General features: G+C 42.0%; 1 long non-coding RNA gene across 1 annotated transcript in view; it reads left to right on the top strand.

Annotated features, from left to right (window-relative positions):
* Positions 1-24,520, top strand: part of LOC129546296 (uncharacterized) — a 33,941-nt gene extending 9,421 nt beyond the window's left edge. Inside the window, exons 2-3 of the long non-coding RNA XR_008683857.2 lie at positions 8,256-8,359; positions 24,490-24,520. This is a non-coding gene — a long non-coding RNA (uncharacterized LOC129546296). The remainder of the gene's footprint in view (positions 1-8,255; positions 8,360-24,489) is intronic.
* The last annotated feature ends 3,306 nt before the right edge of the window (positions 24,521-27,826 follow it).

The following is a 27,826-nucleotide window of genomic DNA, read 5'->3' as shown; positions in this document are numbered from 1 at the left end:
AAAATTTCTTATCACAAGAAAACAAATAGTTACTATTTGGGGTGATGAATGTTAACTAAATTTACTGTGGTCATCATTTCCCAATATGTACATAAATCACCTACAATTAATACAGTGTTATATATAAATTATATTTCAATTTAAAAAAGAAAGAAAGGGAAGAAAAAAAAGATGCTAGCTAATTCTGAAGCCCTTAGACCTAAGTATGGTCTGAAAAGCTGAGCATTTTAATTCTATAAACTAGTCTGAAATAAACAATACGAAGCCTTGTTATACCTGTTGCAAGATCTATTGTGTATTTTTAAATACGATGGGCACATTAAATATTTGAAAATGTATTTGAAGTAACTGTATAGTACTTAGCCCCAGTTCCACTCCTTTCCCTTCCTTAAAAGAAGCATGCAGCTGTTAGTTTGTTTAAGGAAACTTAAACTTGTCTGGTTCTCTTGCACCATGTCTGCTAAGGATGTGTGATTTATGTGTGTCAATAGCTGTGGAAAAAAAGATCAGCTTTGGTGACCTTTGCCCTGACTGAAATTTTGTGAATTTTTAGGTGTTTGTGTTCAAAGAGAGCAATGCACACACACACACACAAAGTTCCAAGATCTGTTTTTCTTACACTTCCTCTTAAACTACAGTTTCTGAAATCTTAAGTTCCAATTACTGATTCTAAGAGAGGGTGTTTTTCCACAAGGCTCCTAGTTGGCTTTTAGGAATTCCCAGGGTTAATAATGTGTCTTTGTGCCGAACCCCTGGCTTTATTTTCCTTTGCCATCTGCACATTTTGCATGCACACGGGCTGTTGGTGTGCATATGTATCCAAGCTTTTGCATACGGAATGAGTATGCTTTCCAAAAGCAGGACCATAAAAGTTCTAAAGGAGGCAGGGAGTTCTTGGAGACAGTCCAGCCACACGCTGCAGATGGCGCTGCTGCGATGGGGTAGGGGGCCTTCACAGCTCGGATCAGGCCGCCTCTGCTCCCCACAAACCTCTGCGCTCTCCAACGCAAGGCAAGGGCTCTGTGCACTTATTATTAATAAGGGCCTCTCACAGGGCATTAAGTATGAAATTCACGGAGGAAAATGCAAGGCTCTTTGTAATAAATGCAGAATAATGTCTGCTCTGCTTTGTTTGCAATCTGGAAGGGGGAAAAGAGGTCTAAAGGCTAAAACCAGTGTCAGTATTTGATAAAAATGAAGAATAATAACAGTGATCATCAAGCTGTGTAAATTGCTATAAAAGAGGAAGCAACAATAGGCTGGTTATGATCTTGGTGGTGTCTCAATCCTTTTCACTTAGCTCCACAGAAAGCCAACTGTCCAGTGAAAGTAATGGTTTACAGAGATATTTAAGTCATTAAAGCCTGGGGAGGCTGCTAGATGGAAAAGGAGAGTGGACAGAGTATTTGATCTAAGAAAGAAGGATATTTAAAATTTGAAGTCAGATCCTTTACATGTAGAATCTAAAAGTAATTGATATAAATGGACTTACATACAAAACAGAGAGAGACTCACAGACTTTAAGAATGAGCTTATGGTTGTCAGGGGCAAGGATGGGAAGAAGGGATAGTTAGGGAGTTTGGGATTGACTTGTGCACACTGCCATATTTAAAATGGATAATCAACAAGGACCTCCTGTAGAGCACAGGGAACTCTGCAATGTTACGTGGCAGCCTGGATTGGAGGGGAGTTTAGGGGAGAGTGGGTCCATGTGTATGTATGGCTGAGTCTATTGTTCCCTGAAACTATCACAACATTGTTAATTGGCTATACCCCAATAGGTGGCTCAGATGGTAAAGAATCTGTCCAAGGTGTGGGAGACCCAGGTTTGATCACTGGGTCAGGAAGATCCCCTAGAGAAGGGAAAAGCAACCCGTGCCAGTATTCTTGCTTAGAGAATTCCATGGACAGAGGAGCCTGGCTGTCCATGTGTTGCAAAGAGGGGACTAACACACAATACAAAATGAGGGCAGAATGGTGGTGGTGGTTTAGTCACTAAGTCATGTCCGACTCTTGTGACCCCATGGACTAGAGCCTGCCAGGCTCCTCTGTCCATGGGATTCTCTAGGCAAGAATACTGGAGTGGGTTGCCATTTCCTTCTCCAGAGGACAGAATAGCTGGGGAGAATTTGAAATATCTAATTCTGAATTTGTTTTTCTTTGCACCTAAGTTTGTACTAAGTTGAAGTTTGCAATGAAGATTGAAATAGAGAAGAAAATAAGCAGCACTAGCCCCCAACTGGTTTTGACCCTGAGCTCCAGCCACAAAGCCATTGTATCTGAGGATAGTGGCTGACAGCAACATCAGGCCTGCAAACTACAGGAAGGGGTCGGAATTGATTTATTTTAGAAGATTCTTTTTCCATTTGTCTTGCACTCTACAGTACCTGCCATAGCTCTTCATACATAGTTGACACCTAAAATATTTGTTGAGCTGAAATGATTTGCTACCAACTGAACACGCACAACAAAGGCAGGGTATGCAGGACAGGACAACACTGAGCTGAGCTTATAGAGTTGTGAGAGAATCACTTTAAAGAGCCTGGGGTGGGGGTGGCAGGGTAGGATTCTCTGGCAGTCTAGTAAGTTAAGATTCTGCACTTCCACTGCAAAGGAGTAAGGTCCCATATACTTCATGGTACAGGGCAAAAGGGAAAAAAAAAAAAAAAGAGTTCAAGGGAATCTCTGAGGGAGGGAACAAGGAAGGGGAAGTGGCTGATGTACTTTATCATCAATCTTTTGATGGGGTGGAAGCACAAATGCCTTGATTCTCAGATAATGCAAAGCAATGAGACTCAGACCCGATGTAAACCATTTACAAGGAAAGGTGGAATTTGCTTAGGAAGGACGATTTGGGGGTTATCATAGTTTCCATTTACACACAAATTCATTCCAGGAATAGTCGTTTTACTTAGCAGGTGTCCCTCTGGTCCTTCACTAGTCGTGGCCAGCAGGTGTGCCATGGCATGGCTGTACCCTAAGTGCCTTCTTCAACAGAAGGCTTTTTCAAGTGAATTTTTTAAACTACTGTGTTGACTTGACAATGGCTATCATTATGGTGAAATAACTTCAGAGGAAGCACATTGAAAGCAATGTGCTAGTCACCCTCACTCTGAAACCTCAGCGATCAGACAATCAATGAATTACTGGGTGGAAACAGTAATTCAAATATAACATATTGTTTTATACACTGTTCTTTAATAACTGTTTCTGAGAGTAATCTGTTATTCAAAAATAAAGGTTAATGAAAATGTTTATATGAAACCTATTTCTAAGTTATTAATATGAGCTTTAGGGGCTATCGGAAGGTGACTATTATTCAGAGGACAGCAGGAGCTGGTAGAGTAGATGAGATTGTCCAGGCAAGGTATAGAGACAGGAGCGGAGTGCCTGGGACAGACAAGGTGAACGTGGAGATTTTGGAGAAGTGCAAAGTGAAGCGCCTCAGAGGAGAGAGAAGAGCCAGCCAGAGACGATGGGAGGAAAACTATGAGGGGTCGTTGGGTGATATAGACACAAGAGAGTGTTTCCAGAAAGGAGTGACTGTTAATAAATTATAGTAACAAGCTTTGTCGATTTTGATAGTATTTTTGTTTCCTACTCGAGCTTCAGAGAATCCTGTAGCTCCTTAGATATTTCTGGGATTAGTGATTTAGAAACATAGGTAATCTACCTAGGTACTTTGGATGAATATAAGTTTTGAATAAGTCTCCTTTGGCCATAATTTCTGAACCAAATTTTTAATAACGCGAGTTAACAGTGGGCAAAATTTTTGACATCAAGTTCTAAAAACTGTGAGTAAGGACAGCTTATGGGTGTCCCCTCCCAGCCTTTCCTCTGAGCACTGAGAAATCACAATTACAGTGTCTTCATGTGAATCCTTTCCACCCCTCGATAATTTTTACTATCTAAATGAAAACATGTGCAACCTTTTTTAAAAAAAAAGACTGATTCATTCATTGTTTGGCTGTGGTGGGTCTTTGTTGCTGCACCTGGGCTTTCTCTAGTTGTGGTGCCTGGGCTTCTCATTGCAGTGGCTTCTCTCGTGGTAGAACACAGGCTCTAGGGAACTTGGGCTCCAGTAGTTGGGGCATGTAGGCTCAGTAGGTGTGGTGCACGGGTTTTGTTGCTCTGAAGCATGTGATATCTTCCCAGACCAGGGATCGAACCAGTGTCCCTTGCATTGCAAGGTGGATTCTTAAACAGTGGGCCCTCACAGAAGCCCCCTTTACACCTTTTTGAAAATAAAGATTATTAGGATTATTTCTGCTCTAAAAGTAGTACTCCTTGGAGAACATTCTCAGAAAATAGAAGAAATCAGAGAAAAATCATCCATTATACAGGGATCTAGTCTCTGTTAACATTTTTAAGTGTGTTTCTTCTCCATCTTGTTTCTACTCCTTTAAAATTTTCTTTTTGACAGTTCTGAATAATTTTTGTAAATACTCCTATGTGTTGTTTTTTATCCACTTGATATAATACAATCAGTTCCCACTTTTAAATCCTCATAAAGATTATTTGTAATAGTTATATTACATAATTAACAAGTCCCCTATGGTTAAACATTTGTATTAATTTCTAGTTTTTATTATTATTAAAAACTCTATCACATTTATTCTTAATGCTTTTACAATTTTTCACAATATTTTTTTGTGTGTGTGTTTGTCAAAACACAATATTTAATTTAACAAATTAAGAAATACAGATGTTCTTGAGGCTATTGATTTAATTTGCTAAATTGTTTTCAGAGTTCCCAGTAGTCTTTTTTGTAAGCACAGGCTTTAGAGTCAGTTATGGGTTGAATCTTGACATCATGGGCTGGAGTGAGACCATTAGAGGGCCTTGCCAATGGTGAATGTACCACCAGCCTAAGCCTCCAATACGTAGCTCAAAATAAATGCAATATTCAGTCAGAAATATACTGGGAGGAAGGCTAAGGAATAGATGTTTCCCTGTGATGACTACATTAATGGTTTTCTTTTTTTGACTGTCAGACTTCAAACTCTACTATATTTCCCCCTCTTTTTTGGTGTCCCTATTTCGCTAGTCCCCTTGGCACGTTTGTTCACTTTGTAAAGTGATGAGGCTGCAAAGAATCTTTTGTGCTGTGAGAACTCAGCAGTGTCAGGAGGTCTCTCTAAACCTTATCTTTATTTTTTTTGAATTTTATTTATTTTATTTTTGGTTGTGCTCAGTCTTCACTACTTTGTGGGTTTTCGCTAGTTACGATGAGCAGGGGCTACTCTCTAGTTGCGATGTTCAGGCTTCTCATTGAGGTAGCTTCTTTTGTTGCAGAGCACAAGCTCTAGACACACAGGCTTTAGAAGTTTCAGCACTCTGGCTCAGTAGTTGTGGCCCCCAGGCTCTAGAGCACAGGCTTAGTAATTGTGGTGAACTGGCCTAGTTGTTCTGCGTCATGTGAAATCTTCCCAGACCAGGGATTGAACCTGCGTACCTGTATTGGCAGGCAGATTCTCAACCACTGTACCATCAGGAAAGTTCTAAGCCTTATTTTTAAACTGAAAATAACAATATCTATTTTATTAGTTTGTTTTAAGGGTTAAATCAAGTTTGCTTGCTTTGTATAGTATCTGTTATATAGTGAGTACTCAATAAATGATTGCTGCTGCTGCTATTTTTGAGATGTGATAAATTTACATTCTTAAATGCCAGATAAGTATGACAGTGAAAAGTGAAGTCACTCAGTCGTGTCCGACTCTTTGCGACCCCGTGGACTGTAGCCTACCAGGCTCCTCCCTCCATGGGATTCTCCAGGCAAGAATACTGGAGTGGGTTGCCATTCCCTTCTCCAGGGGATCTTCCCTACCCAGGGATTGAACCCAGGTCTCCCACATTGAGAGCAGACTCTTTAACCTCTGAGCCACCAGAGAAGCAGTTCAGTTCAGTTCAGTTGCTCAGTCATGTCTAACTCTTTGCGACCCCATGAATCACAGCACACCAGGCCTCCCTGTCCATCACCAACTCCCGGAGTTCACTCAAACTCATGTCCACAGAGTCGGTGATGCCATCCAGCCATCTAATTCTCGGTCGTCCCCTTCTTCTCCTGCCCCCAACCTTTCCCAGCATCAGAGTCTTTTCCAGTGAGTCAACTTGTCGCATGAGGTGGCCAAAGTATTGCAATTTCAGCTTCAGCATCAGTCCCTCCAATGAACACCCAGGATCGATCTCCCTTAGAATGGACTGGTTGGATCTCCTTGCGGTACAAGGGACTCTCAAGAGTCTTCTCCAACACCACAGTTCAAAAGCAGTACTTACCATTAAATCTTTTTTGAATCATGTCATAGTTTTTAAAACTGGAGTCTCATTCTTGTTTAGTCTGCTTTTCTTTGCTTCCTTATGAGGTTAAACCTTTTTTTCTCTGTGTTAATAGGCTATACATATTCTCATTTAGAATTGTACGTATGGTTTCAAATCTCAGTGCTTCCACTCACTGAGTGTGCCACCAGCCCAAGTCCCCAACAGATAACTCAAAATAAATGTAATACGCAGCTGAAAATATTTTGGGAGGAAGGCTAAGGAATAGATGTTTCCCTGTGATGACACTTTGATGCTTTTCTTATGTACTGATGTAACATCTTGCCAAATGTTACAAGGTGTTTGATAAGCAATGGAAGACCCAAGCTCAATGGCACTAAATAAGAAGGAAATGTACTATCTCCCCTATGATAGAGTCCCAAATAGAGCCTCCGGTTGGGGTGGTAAGGGGAGTATGATTAGGATTGACCTTTTCCCCTGCAAAGACTTGGCTCTGCCCCACCTTTAATGATCATGAGATATCTATAGCATCTCTAGGTACCACATCCATATACAACCCTAACAATGTAGCTGAATTTTCTTCTGATTTCTCATTGGGGAAGAATTTTGTAATTTTAAAGAAAAAAGGGAAATTAGTAAGTAAAAAGATCAATACACAAAAATTGTTCTTTAGGATATTTATTGCATTAGGTATTGTTTGTTTGGTTTTGCAGGACTCAGAGAAATACAAATTAAAATCACAACAAAATACCACTACACATCTATTAGATTTGCTAAAATACAAGAAACAAAAAAACAAATAACTGGCAATACCAAGGCCCAGCAAAGATATGGAACAACAGATTAAATTTTCAGATAATCCTGGTAGGAATACAAAATAGTAAGTGAAAAAGACAAAGGCACTGTCTATTATTTCCCAAACACTTCTTAGAAGATTTATCCCTCTCAACTTAATTGCCAGAATCTGGCACTTGTTCATTCCTAAACCTGATCACTTGCATAGAGGAATGGGACCACACCTTCAATACCTGAGACTATTCATCTCCTGGGCCTGGGCTACGGCCTTGAAATAAATCAAGGTGTGAATGTGAGCCTGACTGGGTGGGGCTCGGATGGATCAGAAGACTGACAGGTCAAAAACAGCTTATGACTCCTGAGGTGAGTGACATAGGCAAGAACCTTCACACCTCTGACCCTCAGGTTTTTCCTAGACCAACTAGGGATGTCCACCTTAACTGAATGTTTGCAAACTCTCCAGCATAGACTTGACCAGGGCTAGGTGCTCAGACAGAGAAGGCAATGACACCCCACTCCAGTACTCTTGCCTGGAAAATCCCATGGACAGAGGAGCCTGGTAGGCTGCAGTCCACGGGGTCGCTAAGAGTCGGACACGACTGAGCAACTTCACTTTCACGCACTGGAGAAGGAAATGGCAACCCACTCCAGTGTTCTTGCCTGGAGAATCCCAGGGATGGGGGAGCCTGGTGGGCTGCCATCTATGGGTGCGCACAGAGTCGGACACGACTGAAGTGACTTAGCAGCAGCAGCAGGTGCTCAGAAATTGTATTTCTACTGATTTTGCTTTATTTGCATGAGCATTTTGTATAATATAGTTGGCCCTTGAACAACATGGGTGGGGGGGGTCAACTGTAATATGTTGTCTTTCATATGGATGCAAGATTTTTCCTAAGTTAAGGATATGTTAGTTGGGGGAGTCAGACAGTATGGAAGTTTGTAATTACTGTGGTCAAGTGCATTTAATCTCTTCTTTTAAAACATTTCTTCTAACACTTATTAAAAAGTCATGTTTTTCTATTAGTCTTTTTGATATGATTGGCGCTTTCTGCTCTCTTTAATCCATACTGGATTTGGTGTGGTCTTAGATGTAAAATAAGGATCTACACTGACATCTTTCCTTAGTATGTAACCAATTGTTCTACTATCACTTATTAAATAATACTCTTCCATGATGTGTACAGTTCCATGGTGTGTAATGGTTAGCACTCTCGACTCTGAATCCAGCGATCTGAGTTCAAGTCTCAGTGGAACCTGCCTACGTTTTGCCGTCCTCGTTAGTGTAGTGGTGAGTATCCCCACCTGTCTCATGGGAGACCAGGGTTCAATTCCTGACAGGGAGGCAACATGTCCTTTGGGTTTCCCTGGTGGCTCAGTGACAAAGAATCTGCCTCCAGTGTGAGAGACCCGGGTTTGGCCCCTGGGTCAGGAAGATCCCCTGGAGAAAGGAGTATCTACCCACTCCAGTATTCTTGCCTTGAGAATCCCGTGTACAGAAGAGCCTGATGGGCTACAGTCCAAGGGGTCACAAAGAATCGGACACGACTGAGCAACGAACATACAGCAACTTACCATGGTACCTTTATCACATAGTTTTATATAGTTTGGAACTAGAGACCAGAAAAATGTCTGCTCACAGTAAACCAGGGAGTAGGGAAGAAGCCACACCCTCCAATAGCCACCCCCTCCACACACTGCAACCGAAACTGTAAGTTTAAGATGTAACAGCTGTGGGACTTTCCTGGTGGTCCAGTGGCTAAGACTCTGCGTTCCCAATGCAGGGGGCCTGGGTTCAATCCCTGGTCAAGGAACTAGATCCCACATGCTTCAACTAAAGATCTGGTGCAACCACATAAGTATGTGTTTTTTTAATTGACAGTTGCATTAAATTCAGTCTTTCTACCTGGTCAACTGCTCTTTCTTTCAAATCTTCATTTAGCACATTTGCTTGACTTTCTGTAGTTTTCCTAATTTCAAGTCCTCATAAAACTGATTAAGATCATTATAGCTATAGTTATTCTTCCTGAGTGTTTGACATGTTGGAAATAACCTATATTTTATTATAAAAAATATATCATTTTCCATTGAATTTACATAATAACCAAAATGAACAAAAATGAACAGGAAAAAGAAGAGGAAGAGGGGGGGAAATGTCTACTAAAATATATATAAATGAATCATGTAAGCAACTTGACTGTAAGTTGGTATGTTTGTCAGTGTTTGATTGGATGACAGAAGGGGTACAGGAATCAGGGCAGCTGTGAAGAGGCCAGAGCCTGAATCCTAAGATTTGTCCTGTTTTTTAAATTTTTTTTTAATTTTGGGGGCTGCACTGGGTCTTCGTTGCTGCGTGAGGGCTTCTCACAGATCGCAGATCACAGGCTCCAGGACACGCATGGGCCCAGTTGCCCTGTGGCATGTAGAAGCTTCCCAGGCCAGGGTTCGAACCCATGTACCCAGCATTGGCAGGCGGACTGCTAAGATTTGTCCTTGCCAGAACTCTCTGTCTTGTCTGACTCTGTCCCTTCCTGTCTTTCTCCCTCAACCCCCACACCTCCTTTCTCTTTCTCCCGTCTCATTTCTCATTGTTACTTTTTCCTATTTAACTAAATTCTCTTCTATCACACACAGGCTTTCTCCTTGGGGACAATGGGGTCGGGGGCGGGTAGCAGTAAGATAATGATTACCAGAATCTACAACTCTGTGAGCTAGTTTGAACTTTGTTGCAGTCTTCACATGGGCATGCGGGGTCATTTGTGACTTTCCCCTGACCGGGCCATGCTGTCCTTTTCTCTTTTTTCCTCACTCCATACTCCTTATCCTGAGTTAAGAACCCTGAACTAACTAGAGTGCTGCATCTCCTGGGCTCCACTTTGCACTTGCTGTTCCTTCTCCATCTGAGCTCTCCTACTGCTCTTGTCTCCACTCACACTGGTGAATTCCAGCTCACACTTCAGCTCACTACAGCTGTCACCTGCTCTAGGATATCCACCAGAATGCCACACTTCCCCCAACAAAGTTAGAATCCCATAAGTGCTGGTAATGCTCGGGCTTACCTCCAGCAAAGCATGCATGCGTCACAGACTATAGCCCACCAGGCTCCTTTGTCCATGGAATTTTCCAGGCAAGAATACTGGAGTGGGTTGCCACTTCCTTCTCCAGCGGATCTTCCTGACCCAGGGGTTGAACCTGTGTCTCCTGCATCTCATGCGCTGGCAGGCTAATTCTTTACCACTACACCACCTGTGAAGCCTCTAGCATAGCATGCGTGTTCAGTCATGACTGACTCCCAACTGTACTCTGCCAGGCTTCTCTGTCCATGAGATTTTCTGGGCAGGAATACTGGAGTGGGCTGTCATTTCTTCCTCCGGGGGATCTTCCCAACCCAGGGATAGAACTCACATCTCCTTCATTGCAGATGGATTCTTTACCACTGAGCCACCAGGGAAGCCACTCTAGGATAGTATACGGATCACATCCAGTCAGTTTAAGCAGAAAGGGATTTATTACAGGGTACAAGGTAGCTTACAGAATTTCAGCCAGGCTGGGGAGCCAAGCTTGGGTGTTACCTAACCTGTGAATAGCACAGCCAGGAAAAATATCCAATATCCTATAGAAATGCCACAGCCAGTCACTGCCTGACACTTGGCCCCGCCAATGGTAAAGCCAGGATTTGCAAACCCTTCCAACAACACAGAAGAACCAAACCCCTCCAATACCCTTCCTGCCTGAAGGACACTGTGGCCACTAAGTATTTTCTTTCACCTTCCAAATTTCTGGTTGGCAGAAGGAAATAGCAACCCACTCCAATATTCTTGCCTGGAAAACCCCATGGACAGAGAAGCCTGGTGGGCTACAGTCCACAGGGTCGCAAAGAGTCAGACATGACTGAGCGAAAAAAAAAAAAAAAGAAGTCTGGTTACAGAGAGAAGGGAAGCTGGGAAATGTGTTCTTTACTATAATAAGTAGAGGGTTGAAGTAGTATTGAATGAGCCAGTTTTCAGTATCTTCCATAAAAACTGTGTTGTTAAAGACATACAGATTTATGATTTTTATACTATCTTGGTGAATAGTTTCATAATCTGTATGAAATCTTTGTTCCCAGAAATACTTTAAATTTAATATCCACTTTATCTGATATTAGTATTGCTAAGCTAGCCTTCTTTGGGGTACTGATTTCCTGATGTATCTTTTTCCCATTCCTTTATTTGAAATCTTTCTGTGTACGTCTTTTTGAGGTATATAACTTTTAAGTCAAATGGATAACTGGATTTTTTTTAAAAGCCAGTCTAAGAGTCCCATCTTTTTATAGGTGAGTTAAAATATTTTTCATTGTGATTAGTAATCAACTTATCTTTGACATTTTATAGTTTCTATTTTATAAAGACTATTTCTTTTTTTTAAAATTCATTTATTTATTTTTTGCTGTGCTGGGTCTTCATTGCAGTGTGTGGGCTTCTTATTGAAGTGGGTTTTCTCATTGTGGAGCACAGGCTCTAGGCATGCAAGCTTCAGTGGTTGCAGAGTGCGGGTTCAGTAGTTGTGGTGCCTGGGCTTAGTTGCCCCGCAGCATGTGGAATCTTCCAAGACCAGCGATCGAACCCATGTCCCCTGCACTGGCAAGTGAATTCTTAACCACTGTACTACCAGGGAAGTCATTAAAGACTGTTCTTTTTCCCCTTCTGTTCTTTTGGATTGTCAAGTTTTCCTAATTCCTTTTCTTTTTCTTCAACAAGCTTGGAAGTTACACATCCTGTTTGTAATTGCTTAGTGGTTTTAACAAACTTAAATTTATATTTCCCTAAACTAAGATCATGGCATCTGGTCCCATCACTTCATGGGAAATAGATGGGGAAACAGTGGAAACAGTGTCAGACTTTATTTTTTGGGCTCCAAAATCACTGCGGATGCTGATTGCAGCCATGAAATTAAAAGATGCCTACTCTTTGGAAGGAAAGTTATGACCAACCTAGACAGCATATTAAAAAGCAGAGACATTACTTTGCCAACCAAGGTCCGTCTAGTCAAGGCTATGGTTTGTCCAGTGGTCGTGTATGGATGTGAGTGTTGGACTGTGAAGAAAGCTGATCGCTGAAGAATTGATGCTTTTGAACTGTGGTGCTGGAGAAGACTCTTGAGAGTCCCTTGGACTGCAAGGAGATCCAACCAGTCCATTCTAAAGGAGATCAGTCCTGGGTGTTCATTGAAAGGACTGATGCTAAAGCTGAAACTCCAATCCTTTGGCCACCTCATGTGAAGAGTTGACTCACTGGAAAAGACTCTGATGCTGGGAGGGATTGGGGGCAGGAAGAGAAGGGGACGACAGAGAAGGAGATGGCTGGATGGCATCACGGACTCGATGGAGGTGGGTTTGAGTGAACTCCGGGAGTTGGTGATGGACAGGGAGGCCTGGCGTGCTGTGATTCATGGGGTCGCAAAGAGTTGGACACGACTGAGCAACTGAACTGAACTGAACAAAGTCAATCGCTAATCCATATCTCCAGCCTCCTCCTGGACAAGACATTTAGAACAATGTAACTTTCCTCGTGACTTAACCACTTTCCCCAAAGCCCCATGTTTTTTATCATTGTCTATATTTCTCAAAATGTTTTTATCTGTGCTTGGAAGAAGAAAGAAGTTTTTCTGTGTGATCATTCTGCCATCTTGATCTAGATGTTACAAACGTCATTGAACGGATCTCCCCCTTCCTCCTGGCTCACAGCTTTTCACCTTCATTGTTGACTTTCCATTTCAGCTATACTGTATTAAGACCCATAGCTCCCTCCCTGCCTACTTTACCACAGCACCATCCTGCAGCCTTCATCCTGGGAGAGGCAAGGCAGGTGCTGATACACTGAAGAACATGTGCCCTAAGCAGGAAGAACGTAAAACCACTGCAGTGTCTTAAGCTCTCTCCTCAGTTCAGTTCAGTTCACTCAGTTGCGTCCGACTCTTTGCGACCCCATGAATCACAGCACGCCAGGCCTCCCTGTCCATCACCAACTCCCGGAGTTCACTCAAACTCATGTCCACAGAGTAGGTGATACCATCCAGCCATCTCCTTCTCTGTCGTCCCCTTCTCCTCCTGCCCCCAATCCCTCCCAGCATCAGAGTCTTTTCCAGTGAGTCAACTCTTTGTATGAGGTGGCCAAAGTATTGGAGTTTCAGCTTTAGCATCAGTCCTTCCAATGAACACCCTTCTCTATTTCAGCACATGACGTTGCTTCCAACTTCAGAGGAAATAGAAGTCATAAGTAAGCACTCTCAAAATTTTCTACTTCCTTACCAATAAATTCATCTATATCCCCACCCACTTGTCCTTTTCAGTCTCACATGAAGCAGTGACATTCTTCCAACTTTAAGACATAATCCCTCAATTCCAACTCCTGTCTTCTGTATATTTTACTCTCCCTCTCTTGTCCCTCATTGTATCAGCACATGACACTAGCTAAGTCAACTTTGCTTGTAGTGAGCATTTCATTAATATTTATAGAGGAAAGTAATGAATACATTAGTCATATAGGATACTTGCAAAATGGCGACAATAGTTATCTTCCATCTGAAATATTAAGAATATCAAGATATTGTGAACACTCAGAAATATAACTTTCTACAGATATTTGAAGACCATTTCATGATGCATACCACAAATACCTGAGTCCCATAATCACCCTATTGTAGGCACTGGGGCTAAAGCTTTACTAAAACAGACAATGACCCCACTGTCATGTAGCTGATCTGTTAGGAGAGGAAGGCAGGGTATAAGTAGTCAAATAAAATGATTTCAAATGCTATAGAGACTTTGAAGAAAATAAAATGGAGTAACAGGTAGAAAGCAGCATGTTTGAGGGGAAACAAGAAAGCAGGTGTGGAGAAGCATGAAGAACAAGGGACATGAAGGATGAGGTGAGGAGAGAGGGCAGGAGCCAGCCTGTGACTTTGTGTGTAGCTTCCATCGTAAGTGCATTGGGTGCTATTGACTCTTTCAAATTGAAGTAAAATATATGTTGTAAGGTGCACAAAATGTGTACAACTTGATGACAACACACACAACTCATGAAACAACCACACAGCTCAAGATATAGAACATTTCCAGACCTCAGATGCTAGCTTCACACCACTTCTCCATCTAGCCATCCCTCCAGCCCAGTACCCAGCAAAGGTAAGGACCGAGTAACCACCAACTGGCCTTCTATCACTGCAGCTTAGCTTTCTACTTTTTTTTTTAATCTATTTATTTGTCTGTGTTGGCTCTTAGTTGTGGCATGTGGGATCTTCAGTTGTGTCAAGTAGGATCTAGTTCCCTGACCAGGGATCAATCAAATTTAGGCCCCCTGCATTGGTAGCACTGAATCTTAGCCACAGGATCTCCAGAGAAGTCCCAGTTTTTCCTATTTTTGAACTTCATATCAATCAAATCATATAGTACAAACTTTTTTTTTTTTTGTCACACTCCATGGCATGCACGATCCTAGTTCCCCAACCAGGTGGGAACCTGTGCCCCTTAAGGTAGAAGTGCAGAGACCTAACCACTGGACCACCAGAGAAGTCCCAGTCTCCATTTATCTGTCTGAGAGAGTCATCTGAGAGAGTTGCATGAGCCAGGACTCTACACTTTAATATTACTTGTTGCATGTTGTTATATAACTACATCATAGTTTATTGTACTGTTGATGAACATTTAGATTGTTGCTGACTTTTATTAGAGATGATGTCTATTAGAGAGAAAGCTGCTAGAATTTTTTTTTTTTTGCTACATCACATGGGCTTGTGGGATCTTAGTTTCTCGACCAGAGATCAAACCCAGACCCCTGCAGTGAAAGTACCAAGCCCTAACCACTGAACCACCAGAGAATTCCCTGTTATAAGTAATCTTGAACATCTTTTAGTGGCTGTAAGTACTCATTAATCCTGGATATACACACATACACATATATCTATACATACACACCTAGGGGAATTGCCAGGTCATTAGGTAAGCGTATATTTAGCTTTCTTAGATATCACCAAACAATTTTCCCTTCACTAGCAGTGTCTAGAGTCCTAGTTCCTCCATGTCCTCTACATCCTCAGCAATATTTGGTATTGTCAGTCTTTTTAATTTTTAAAATTCTAGTCATTCTGGCAGGTGTGTATTAGTCTCTCACTGTAGGTTTAATTTTACTTCCCCACCAGTCCATTCTAAGGGAGATTGATCCTGCGTGTTCATTGGAAGGACTGATGCTAAAGCTGAAACTGCAATACTTTGGCCACCTCATGCGACGAGTTGACTCACTGGAAAAGACTCTGATGCTGGGAAAGGTTGGGGGCGGGAGGAGAAGGGGACGACCGAGAATGAGATGGCTGGATGGTATCACCGACTCTGTGGACATGAGTTTGAGTGAACTCCGGGAGTTGGTGATGGACAGGGAGGCCTGGCGTGCTGTGATTCATAGGGTCGCAAAGAGTCGGACACGACTGAGCGACTGAACTGAACTGAACTGATGATTAATGATATTGAACACCTTTTCATATTCCAACTGTCAATTTGGATTCTGAGTTTTGATAGATTTAAAGCAGGAGATTGACCCAATGCACTTTTAAAATATCTCTCTTAAGACTTCCAGTGTAGGACTTGATATTTTCATTGCCAAGTGCACAGGTTCAATCTCTGATGGGGGAACTAAGATCCCACCAGCCACCCAGTGAAGCCCAAAAAATAAATATAATAAAATAAAATACCTCTCTGGTTTTTCTGTGGAGGAGTGACTCTAAGGAGCACAGTGGAGGCAGAACATTTAGAAGACAATTACCCAGCCCAAGTAGGAGGTGTAGGTAGCTTAGATTAGTAGTGGCAAAGGAGTTAGAAGTGAAAAGATTCACGATATATTTTGGAGGAGACCTGCCAAATGGACCCATAGAGCAGACATGGAAGAGTAAAGGAGGAGTCAAAGATGACCTGTACAGATGGTCCATTTTCCCCAGGGTGGAAATCTGTGGGGGGAGATGGTCCCTTGAGTGTTAGAACGAAATTATAGGAGATAAAAGAGGAGACTGAATCACACCACAGCAAACTGTGCCACCTCCTGAATAAAAAAAAAAAATTCTGGTCACAAACTGTGCTCAAAGAAACATCCTGGGCACTGAGAGAACCATGGTGGACTTTGATTTGCTTCCCGGCTTTGCAAATGAGCTCTGTAGCACTGGGAAGTGTACATTTGCCAGCAAAACTTATATAACTTCATTTGTCGCTAATGTTGTTGGGATTTTTATTTTTCCTTCCAAGAATAAGTACTTCTCCACAAGATGAAATGAAAAATCCAGAAATTTAAAATTAGATTAGTTTGGAAATTACTGGCATTTTTCTTCTCCTGTAAGGTCACTCTGCCCTTGCAGGTCAGTGCTGGGGAAGTGACACATTTCTTTCCTTCCCACACTTCTGCTTATTTTCATGCAATAAAAGGCAAATCCTTAACAGTTCAAATGCTTCATGCATGTGGCAAGTATTTTTATTGTCATTTAAACCTTTAATTTTAAGTTACGTTATGTAAAAGGTAGAATGCCAGACCTCTAGTTTACCAGGCCATTTCTATGTGGAAAATTCTGTACTTGCAGAAATAATAAGCCAACCCTCCAAGTCTCCACGGTGTTAGGCTGCCTGCTGCTTCAATTTGTGGGCTGCATTTCAGTTCTTAAACCAGTGACAATACTGCATAAAGAAGGACGTCGCAGTTAATAATGGCTTGCTACCAATAGTCCTTGTACTAAATACCAGTCCTGTGAGGTATGCATTATCAACTCCATTTAACATATGCAAAAACTAACTTCAGTCACTTGTCCAGGATCGCTTGGCTGGAAAGCAACAGGGCCAAGATCAGAACTCAGAGGTTTAAGTCTAAAATGAAATCTTTTGATGGTTCCCAAGCTGGGACAGTGTAGAGTGAAAGTTAAGTGTATATCTGCCAGAGCCAGTCATCTTGGGTTCATATTGTAGTTCTACCACTTACTGGCTGTGGGACAGTCACCTCTGGGGACCATCATGGTCCCTAACTCAGTGGGTAAGGTAACAAAAAGTTAAACAGTATACAAAACTTAGAACTCTGCCTAGATTATGCTATGAGAGTGTTCATAATTAAAATAATAACTTAAGACCATTCACATACTACAATTTAAATATTTAAAGTGTACAGTTCAGGGTCTTCCCTGGTGGTCCAGTGGTTAAGACTCCATGCTTCTACTTCAGTGGCCACATGTTCAATCCCTAGTTGGAGAACTGAAGATCCCACATGCTGTATGGTATAGCCAAAAGAGAAAAGAAAAAAAAAAAAAAAGGTGTACAATTCATGGTTTTTGGTATGTCCAGAGAGTTGTGTGACCATCACCACAATCTATCTTAACACTTCTACATCCCCAAAAGAAACTGAGTACCCATTAGTAGGCACTTACTACACTCATCCTACTTCCAGGCATAGGCAACCACTAGTCAGTCTTTCTAGATGTATAAGAATCTATTGAATACACATATTGTCCAGAATTGCCTATCCTGGACATCTCATGTATATGGAGTTATATATTATGTGACCTTTTATTTCTGGCTTCTTTCAATCAGCAGGATGTTTTAAGGTTCATGTATTCTGTATCAGGTATCAATACTTCATTTCTTTTTATTGCCAAAAAATGTTGCATTGTATAGATATATCATATTTTATATACCCATTCATTAGTTGATGGTCATTAGGGTTGTTTCCACTTTTCAGCTAATGTGAATAATGATGCTATAAATACTTGTGGGCAGATTTTTATGTAGACACTTATACACCCAAGAAAAATCTCTTGGGTGTATATCTAGTTGTGGAATAATAGCTATTACTTGGTACTGCCTCCTTCTCTGTACACAGATCCCTGAAAGTGCTGATACATAATTCTCACAGATGAACATGTACCTTAGTGCTTTCATTCTAAGTGGTCTAATGAGATAACTATCTTCTTTCCTGTTTCACATCACAAATGAAGAAACTGAGACTCTGGGAGATTTGCTTTGTTGTTTCTTGGTCTGCAGCTCTACTCATGGAGTGTCCCCTTTTAAGCCTGTCCCTTTACACCTTGGCAAGTCTTTTGTGTTTAAGCTAAGACTCTGCTTCTTGCCAGGAAACTTGGCTTAGACCATATGGGCGGGTCAGGTGCGCTGCTTGTGCCTCCATGATGTCCTGAGTATTGCTCTACCAGAACCTTTGTCACTTTCTACTACACTCATCACAACCTACCAGACGGCAGGGCCCTCGAGGAGGAACTCTGTTTTCCTCAATTGTGTCTTTCATGCCAAGCACCAGGCCTGGCATATAGTGGCTACTGAATAGATATTGATGGAAGTTGAGAAAGAAGAGAGAAAGGAATGTGACCCAGATACATACTAGAAAGTGGTCTATCAAGTTGGTAAAATCTTTTCTGTCATATTATGCAGCCCCAGTTTGAACTGACAAAATAGAAAAACCAGGGAGTGATTATTCAGATCTGTGGGGAAAAAAAAGCTTTCACTTTATCAAATCACTGAGCACAGCTTTCTTATAAACAGTGAGACCCTCTGCCTAGGGGGAATGTTGCTTGAAAGACGGTATGCATACCCTGGACACACTCAGGCTTTTACAGGTACATGAGGACTTTTTTTTTTTAACTTAACAGCTAATTATTTATCTCAAAGTATATTAGAAATAAATATAACTAGGCTTTGAATCTTTTATATTACTATTCAGGAACAAGCTGAAATCTTTTTTTAAAAATTAGGACTATTCAAAATATGTATTAAGTATAATAAATAATGGTGCAGATGAAACACAGATATAGCAAACATTGTGTAGGTGGTATGAAAGAATTCAAATTTCAGGACATTATTTAAGGATATTTAAAATATAAAAAGTGCAAAGAATCTTCCTGCCAATGTAGAAGATTTGGGTTTGATACCTGGGTTGGGAAGATCCCCTGGAGATGGAAATGGCAACCCACTCCAATACTCTTGCTTGGGAAGTCCCATGGGCAGAGGAACCTGGTGGGCAACAGCCCATGGGGTCACAAAAGAGTCGGACATGACTTAGTGACCAAACTACAACAATACTTCATAAAGCTAAGCTTTCTCCAGCTTGACTGGAACATGGCTCACCTGCAGTCTTGCTAAAATTCAGCTTTGATTCAAATAGGTGTTATGGACTGAATGTCTGCATCTCCCAGAGCTCATATATTGAAATCTTATCCCCAGGGTGATGGTATTTGGAGGTGAAGCCTTGTAAGAGGTCATTAGGTGATGAGGGTGGGGCCCTCATGGGATTAGTGCTTTGATAAGAAGAGCCCAGAAAGCCAGCTCATTCTCTTCCCACCATGTGAGGTCCCAGTAAGGAGACCACTTTCTGTAAACAGAGAACTGGGCATGCTTCTGGAACCTGACCAAGCTGGCACCCTGCTCTCTGACTTGCTGCCTCCAGAACTGTGAGAAATAAGTATTTGGTGTTTAAGCCACCCTGTCTGCGGTATTTTTAACAGCACCCCAAACAGACTAAGCCAGGAGGTCTGCAGAAGGAACTGAGATCCCATGTCTCTAACAAGCACGCGGAGGATGCGACCCTGGGGATCCCAGGCCACATGCAGAGCAGTAAGGTCACAAAGCATACAAAAAGTATGAAGTAATAGCAATAATTGCTGTGAAAGTGCTGAAGTCAATATGCCAGCAAATTTGGAAAACTCAGCAGTGGCCACAGGACTGGAAAAGGTCAGTCTTCATTCCAATCCCAAAGAAAGGCAATGCCAAAGAATGCTCAAACTACCGCACAATTGCACTCATCTCACACGCTAGTAAAGTCATGCTCAAAATTCTCCAAGCCAGGCTTCAGCAATATGTGAACTGTGAACTTCCAGATGTTCAAGCGGGTTTTAGAAAAGGCAGAGGCACCAGAGATCAAATTGTCGACATCCGCTGGATCATGGAGAAAGCAAGAGAGTTCCAGAAAAACATCTATTTCTGCTTCATCGACTGTGCCAAAGCCTTTGACTGTGTGGATCACAATAAACTGTGGAAAATTCTGAAAGAAACGGGAATACCAGACCACCTGACCTGCCTCTTGAGAAACCTGTATGCAGGTCAGGAAGCTACAGTTAGAACTGGACATGGAACAACAGACTGGTTCCAAATAGGAAAAGGAGTACGTCAAGGTTGTATATTGTCACCCTGCTTATTTAACTTATATGCAGAGTACATCATGAGGAACGCTGGGCTGGAAGAAGCACAAGCTGGAATCAAGATTGCTGGGAGAAATATCAATAACCTCAGATATGCAGATGACACCACCCTTATGGCAGAAAGTGAAGAGGAGCTAAAAAGCCTCTTGATGGAAGTGAAAGAGGAGAGTGAAAAGGTTGGCTTGAAGCTCAACATTCAGAAAACAAAGATCATGGCATCTGGTCCCATCATTTCATAGGAAATAGATGGAAAAACAGTGAAAACAGTGTCAGACTTTATTTTTGGGGGCTCCAAAATCACTGCAGATGCTGATTGCAGCCATGAAATTAAAAGACGCTTACTCCTTGCAAGGAAAGTTATCACCAACCTAGACAGTATATTAAAAAGCAGAGACATTATTTTGCCAACAAAGGTCCGTCTAGTCAAGGCTATGGTTTTTCCAGTGGTCGTGTATGGATGTGAGAGTTGGACTGTGAAGAAAGCTGATCGCCGAAGAATTGATGCTTTTGAACTGTGGTGCTGGAGAAGACTCTTGAGAGTCCCTTGGACTGCAAGGAGATCCAACCAGTCCATTCTAAAGGAGATCGATCCTGGGTGTTCATTGGAAGGACTGATGCTAAAGCTGAAGCTCCAATACTTTGGCCACCTCATGCGACGAGGTGACTCACTGGAAAAGACTCTGATGCTGGGAGGGATTGGGGGCGGGAGGACAAGGGGACGACAGAGAATGAGATGGCTGGAAGGCATCACCGACTCGATGGACATGAGTTTGAGTGAACTCAGGGAATTGGTGATGGACAGGGAGGCCTGGCGTGCTGTGATTCATGGGGTCACAAAGAGTCGGTCACGACTGAGCAACTGAACTGAATAGCAATAATGCCACCCACCATCCTTTCATTTCTACTATACACCGGGTACTCATCTAGGTCTTTTATAGATGTTAAACTTATCAATGCTCACAAAAATCCTACAAGGTAGTGATTACTATCTCCACTTTACAAATGAAACTTTAAAAGTTGGCTTTTAGTCACAACTTTTTTTTTCTGCACAAAGTGAGATACACAGCCAGAATGGAAGTGATGGTCGTATTTTATTTTCATCATTACTGTAAAATCTAGCTAGAGGAGCCCACACCACTGCTGAGGCTTGGGACAGTGCAGATTCTCAGCATCTGTTCTATTCACATGTCCTCTCTCTGGCCTCATTGTGAGTCAGAAAGTAATCAGTCTAGGGATCAAAGTCTGAAAAATTTGCCTATGTCCTTCCCCACATTCGAAACAAAACCGATCTGGGCAAGGGATACGTTTCCGTCCCAGGGTTATTTGGTGAAGGAGGAAAACGACTAAAACCAGATTTGGAATAAAAAAAGAAAAAAGCATTCTTAAAATAAGTATTCAACATTAATCAGTAAAACACACACACACACATACTCATACAGATACAGACGCTCATGTGCACCACAGTTTCAGCTGCTGGCAGAGGAGTTATGTTCTTGTCTCTGGCTGATACTACTAACACATTCCCACATGGGTGCTTTGTGAGTTAACTACTTCGCATTTGTATGGTTCTTTTTTTGTAAAGGTTCCAAAGTGCCTCATTAAGAAAAAAATCCCAAGAAAAAAATAAAACTTAGGTTTCTTTTCAGAGGGTTCTAGGGCCCTTTGTAGCTGAGGATGGGGGAGGAGGGGAGATTTTTTTATTGCTCAGCACAGGCCACCAAGGTGCCTTAGATGCCTTCCTTTTCATGAAAGCCTTCACCCAGGAAGTTACCTGCTACCTGCCTAAACAGCAGACTTCAAAAACCTGAGGGTTTAGGACTCAATATGGCCTGCTCAGTTGGGTCTGTTTTTGTTGCTGTTGTTTAATTTGGAACTGTCTGGATAAGTCAGATACACGGTTTCACTTAAAAAAATCAGAAGACCTAGCAACACTGGACCCAAATTCCTACATTAGCTTCAGGTACTTTCCCTGGTGGCTCAGAGGGAAAGAATCTGTCAATGCAGGAGATTTCTGGGTCAGGAAGATCAATTTCTGGGTCAGGAAGATCCCCTGGAGAAGGAAATGGTAACCCACTCCAGTATTCTTGCCTGGAGAATTACAGTCTGCAGGGGAAAAGAGTCTGACACGACTTAGCAGCTTAAGAACGGCTACTTGTAGTGAGAGAGAGTGGCTGTCCCTTTTGATCGCACCAGCAATTTTCATTCATGTCCACTACCTGCCCGGCCCTGTAGGCTTTCTGAGTTTGGACTTCCTGATTTATAAGCAAGGTTTATAAACAACCAGCATTTGCTCATCATTATCCTGTGGAAAATCTGGCCAAATACATTGGAACACTGAAAACCAGTTTCCTTTTAACAAAATGAAAGCAGCTGGTTGACACAAGAATTATTCATTGAGTTTGTGGAAGTTGGGTGTGCCCTGATTTCAATGCTATATTGCCCAGATAAGCAAGTGACAAATGCCCCATGTTCCTCCCTGTAGAGCAGCTGGTCATCAGTTGGTGTACTCTTGGCTCATTTCTTGTCAGGCTCATTTTAAGAGCTGAAGGGACTCTAGAGGTGGTCCAGTTTGCTGGTGTGTGGTTTGCCAGTTAGTAGGAGGTGAACTTCCTGAGGATCATAAGGGTCCATAGAAGAAATGGAGATTTTCCTGTATGGTGGGGGAGAGATGACACCCAGAGACATGAACTACTTTTTTTTTTTTTTTTTTTAAGAAAAAAAAAGCAAATGCCTTCTTATGCTCAATTTAGAGAGTGGAGAACATTACAGTCATCTGAACTTTTATTCATTCAATAAATATTTATTAGGCACAATTTGTGCCATGCATTTTGCTAAACTGGGGACTCGATGACGAAGGAAACTGCCCTGAGAAATTCAGTTTGAAGATGGTTATTCAAATCTTTATACCCTGATAGTGACCTGAGAGGGGACTGGTGCCATCTTCCAGGTAGAGCAAAGACCTGTCCATTAGGGTCCCCCAAGAGATCCCACAATACTCCCATCTGTTTGCTTTCAAACAGATGTATTTTGCCTCGAAAAAGATTTTCCAAAGGTCCTACTGTTCTTCACCCCTAAGACATCTCTACCGACATAAATACTCTTGGTAAGGGTGAAATCTCAAAACTCTGCAGGTCCTGGCATCTAACAGATGAATGGGAGATGCCACACAGCTATTGCCAGCTGTTGGTAGGCAGGAACACTGGCCCAGTGTTGCCAGAACTTCAGAGTTTGTGAGAGAATCCAGAACTTGCAATTTTATTAAAAAAAAAAAAAAAAGAATGTGACATCTTCTTTTGTGACAGCTGGATTTCAAAAATAGTTTTAAAATCAGTGTAGATCATCAAAAATGGTTTTGCAGACAGATTTCAGTTAAGGGTCACCAGATTGTGATTTCCAGTTCCAGGAAACTCAATGCCCCACCCACTCATTATATTCAACACAAATCTTACCACGAATTGACGGGCTTCCCAGTTGGTGCTAGGGGTGAAGAATCCAACTGCCAATGCAGGAGATGTAAGAGACGTGGGTTCAATTCCTGGGTCGGGAAGATCCTTGGGAGAAGGGCATGGCAACCCACTCCAGTATTCTTACCTGACCAATCCCATGAACGGAGGAACCAGGCTACAGTTCATAGGGTGGCAAAGAGTGGGACACGACTGAAGCAACTTAGCACGCATGCACCAAGAATAGGCAACCTGGAATTTGCCTTTTCCAGAAAGTCCCATTGGGACATTCATGTTTTGGGAAATTCTGTACATGGAGATATTGACTTCCTGCATCTCTCTCTCACTCAAAATTTCTTTCTTTGTTACTCTTTCTGCCTACTCAAAAATAATTATTTTCATTAAAAGTGTGGAACTTAAACACTTGTATTTAACTTGTATTCATCAGTACAAGTTATTATTTAGGAGTAACCTTTGGACGGATGACGTGTGTACATGATCACAACGAAATTGGGTTCTTTTCACACATTCATATCATTCTGGCTTGGAATTGGATTCTTTCCCATACACTTATCTTTTACTTTGGGACTGGTCTTGAACTAAAGGTCCCTGAGTGGCTTCCCTTTCACTGCCTGCAAAGACTTTGTTCTCTACCATTCACAGGAGTTCTATTTGCCCTACCTGGAATTGCATAAGCTAATTACATGAAAGATTTTGTTTTGATTTTCCATCTCCCTGTTCTCAGAGCTGTTTTCTTTTAATCCAAATGCAGGCTGCAGAGAAGCAAGATAGAATTAAGAATATAAAGCCTCCCTGGTTTTGTTTTTATTCAAAGGAGATATTTTCATTCTTTCATTATTTTTACTGCAGTTTCTCACCTCATTAGGACCTAATTTATGCACAATAAGCAGAATTAATTTTAATTAGTAGCCCTGAATTGTGAACTTTGCTTAGCAACATCCCAGAAAAGGCCTCAGCTTAATAATGCTTCAGATTCCCTGCCTTTCTAGAACAGTATTCAAAAAAGCAAAAATAGAACAGATATACAAACCAGTTTCTCTAACACAATATATTTATTTAAAACATTGTAGTCACCTTGGGATATTTGTTTGCGAAATTTTTATCTCTTCGGATGCTTTGACTAATGTTGGGTCTTTTTCCCCTAATCTCCTTTTTGTTGTTGTTTAGTTGCTCAGCCGTGTCCGACTCTTTGCAGTCCCATAGACTGTAGCTTGCCTCTGTCCATGGGATTTTACAGGTGAGAATACTGGAGTGGGTTGCCATTCCCTTCTCCAGGGGATTTTCCCAACCCAGGGATCTCCTGCATTGGCAGGCAGATTTTTCACCACTGAACCACCAGGGAAACCCAATCTCCTTCTAGCTGCCATCAAAAGAATCTGTTGAATATTGCCAGTACTGAGTCTTCTCTAGAAATACCTCTTCCTTAGGAATTTAAAAATGATGATTCGATCATCATGACTTCAAGCTGAGGCCTTAGTAGTTAGTAATGCCTAAATGTGATCTAATTTTCTGAGAATGAGGAAAGTGACAATTTATGGAAACCAAGACAATCGTCATAGCTGGCATTTTTAACATTTTCAAATTGCTTGCTACATTCCATCCAGCATTGTTCACATCACTCTGCCTCTGTCTGTCAGCTCACTGAACTCCTGTTATCTTCCAGTGACACGACTGAGAAGCAGTGTGACTTGCCCAAGGTCATGGAAGTGGGAACAGAGCACAAATTTGAACCCACCACCTCTGGCCAGAGACTGAAGCTTAAACCACTTGCAGCCCCTCCTCCTGAGATTAAGGAAAAACAAAGCAGAGAGATATGGTTAAAACTGATGCTTTTTTTCCTTGTTATTTTCCCCTCAGTTTGCCCTGAGTAGCCTTAGTTATTCCATCTGTCCCAGATTCTTCATTTGTAAGTTCCAACAGTCTATTTCCCAGGATGTTGTGGCAACTCATTATTTAAATATATTCATAGTTTCTTGGAAGAAAGGCTACATAAATATTACAGAACCATTTAAAAAATACATGAAGTGACTTTACCTGACTATATGACGGTCATATTTCTCACTCTGAATAAATGAATGGGTGCTGACTTTCTGAGTCCCTAGGGCATGGGTGCTCTGGGTTCCTCTGCCTCAGCTCACAGTGTGACTCAAGTCAGACTCTTCACCAGGACTGAATGCCCCTGAGGCTTCAGGAAAGCACCTCCAAGACAGTGCCTAGGCTTCTGTGAACCTTCTCCTGCAAACCTTCCACTGTGCTAAGTGCCAACAGAGAAATATGAAGAAGCAACAAAAGATGGAAGAAATTATGATCTAGGCATACCATGGAATACTAGGGAAAAAATGAACTAAATATATGTACAACATGGTTGAATTTCCCAAGCAGTTACGCTGAAAGAAGACAAGCAAAAACTAATATCCATTGTATAATTTTATTCATATTAAGTTTAAAAACAGGCAAAACCTGAGGTGGTGGATAGGGTATGTATAGGCAGATAAGGGGACAAAGGAAACTTCGAGTGGGGAGAAAATTGCATGTCTTGATCTGGGTGTGGTTACCTATGGATATAGACAGGTGTAAGTATCCTAAGGCTGTACACTTGTAATGAGTAAACTTTATGCAAGCTATTTTGTTGTCCAGTTGCTAAGTCAAGACAGACTCTTTGTGACCCCTTGAACTGTAGCCCACCAGGCTCCTCTGTCCATGGGGTTTTCCCAGTCAAGAATACTGAAGTGGGTAGCCATTTCCTCCTCCAGAGGATCTTCCCAGACCAGGGATCCAACCTGTGTATCCTACAATGGCAGGTGGATTCTTTACCACTGAGCCACCTGGGAAGCCCATACACAAATTGCACTTCAATTAAAAAAAATAAATAAAAGGAAATGTGGGACTTCCCTGGTAGTCCGGTGGCTAAGACTCTGAGCTTCCAATGCAGGGAACCAGGGTTCAATCCCTAGTCAGGGAACTAGATCCGGCCTGCCACAACTGAGACCTGGTGCTGCCAAATAAATAAATATTTTAAAAAAATTAAATAGAAGGAAATGAAAAGTACATTTGTAGAAGACTGGGCAGCTGCAAATGCAGGAAGAGCTCTGCAGCCAGAGCCAAAGGCAGGGACTAGCTCACAACGGGGCTCGAACGTCAAGCTAAGGGGTTCGCCCTTCACGCGGTCAGTTCACGATGCAGCCATTTATGCAGCCACAAGATCAGAAGGGAGGACTGAAATCTCACCATTCTGCAGAGAAGACGCCTGGCGAAGGGGCCAAGCAGAAAGCCAGAAGACGGGATAAGATAAATAGTCCTCACCTGAGAAAACTCGAGTTAGTATCTCTACCCTCTTAGACTGAGTGCACACCGGTGCTATAGACGCCCACCCACGCAGTTAGGGAAGGAGACTGCAGCCACGTGGATGCGCCCTCCCTCCCCCGCCGCCCCCAGGGCCTCCGGACAGTGTTAAAACAGTTTGTCTGTGGCTGCATGTACCACCACAGGCCCCAAAAGCCTTTGGGCTCCCCCAGGCAGGCCTTCCTGGCTCGCAGCCTTGCCCGGCTTCCCCTCCTACCCCACTCCCAGCTCCTGTCTAGTTGCAGTTTTCTTCTTCTCTTTGCAGTATTTGCATGGAGGAGGAAGAAGCTGGCCCTGCTGGCCACACTGACCTAAATAAAATGCAGGGGTCACCAGGTCATCTCCATGGGGATTGTAGATCATTTGCACATTCTCACTCGGGCATGCTGTCAAAATTTAAGACATTTTCCATATTAAAATGAAATACTGCTGACTTAAAGATAAGCATTTTGAATAACTGAATTGAACATAGATGAGTTTTTAATGTATCTGAATCATAGCTGCAGATCCTTTGTTTAGAGCTCTTTCTACTTATTTGAATAAATATTTTTAACAAAAACTGTTCGACGTTTATCTGTTTATGTGCTTTAAATACATATACATTGGAGGTAATGCTATGTCAGTAATCTGGGCTCTCTTCTGATGGAAGCTTTTCCAAGATATAGTCTGCATTTCTTATCAGATACACTAAAGTAACCACTTATACACCATTAAGTAAATAAAACATTTGGATTTAAAACAAATGC

The sequence above is a fragment of the Moschus berezovskii genome, chromosome 1 (genome assembly GCF_049115385.1).
Source record: "Moschus berezovskii isolate FMDL1 chromosome 1, NW_MosBer_1.0, whole genome shotgun sequence".
Classification (NCBI taxonomy): Eukaryota; Metazoa; Chordata; class Mammalia; order Artiodactyla; family Moschidae; genus Moschus; species Moschus berezovskii.
Note: the sequence above shows the minus strand (reverse complement) of the source record. Positions and strands in the feature narration are given on the sequence as shown.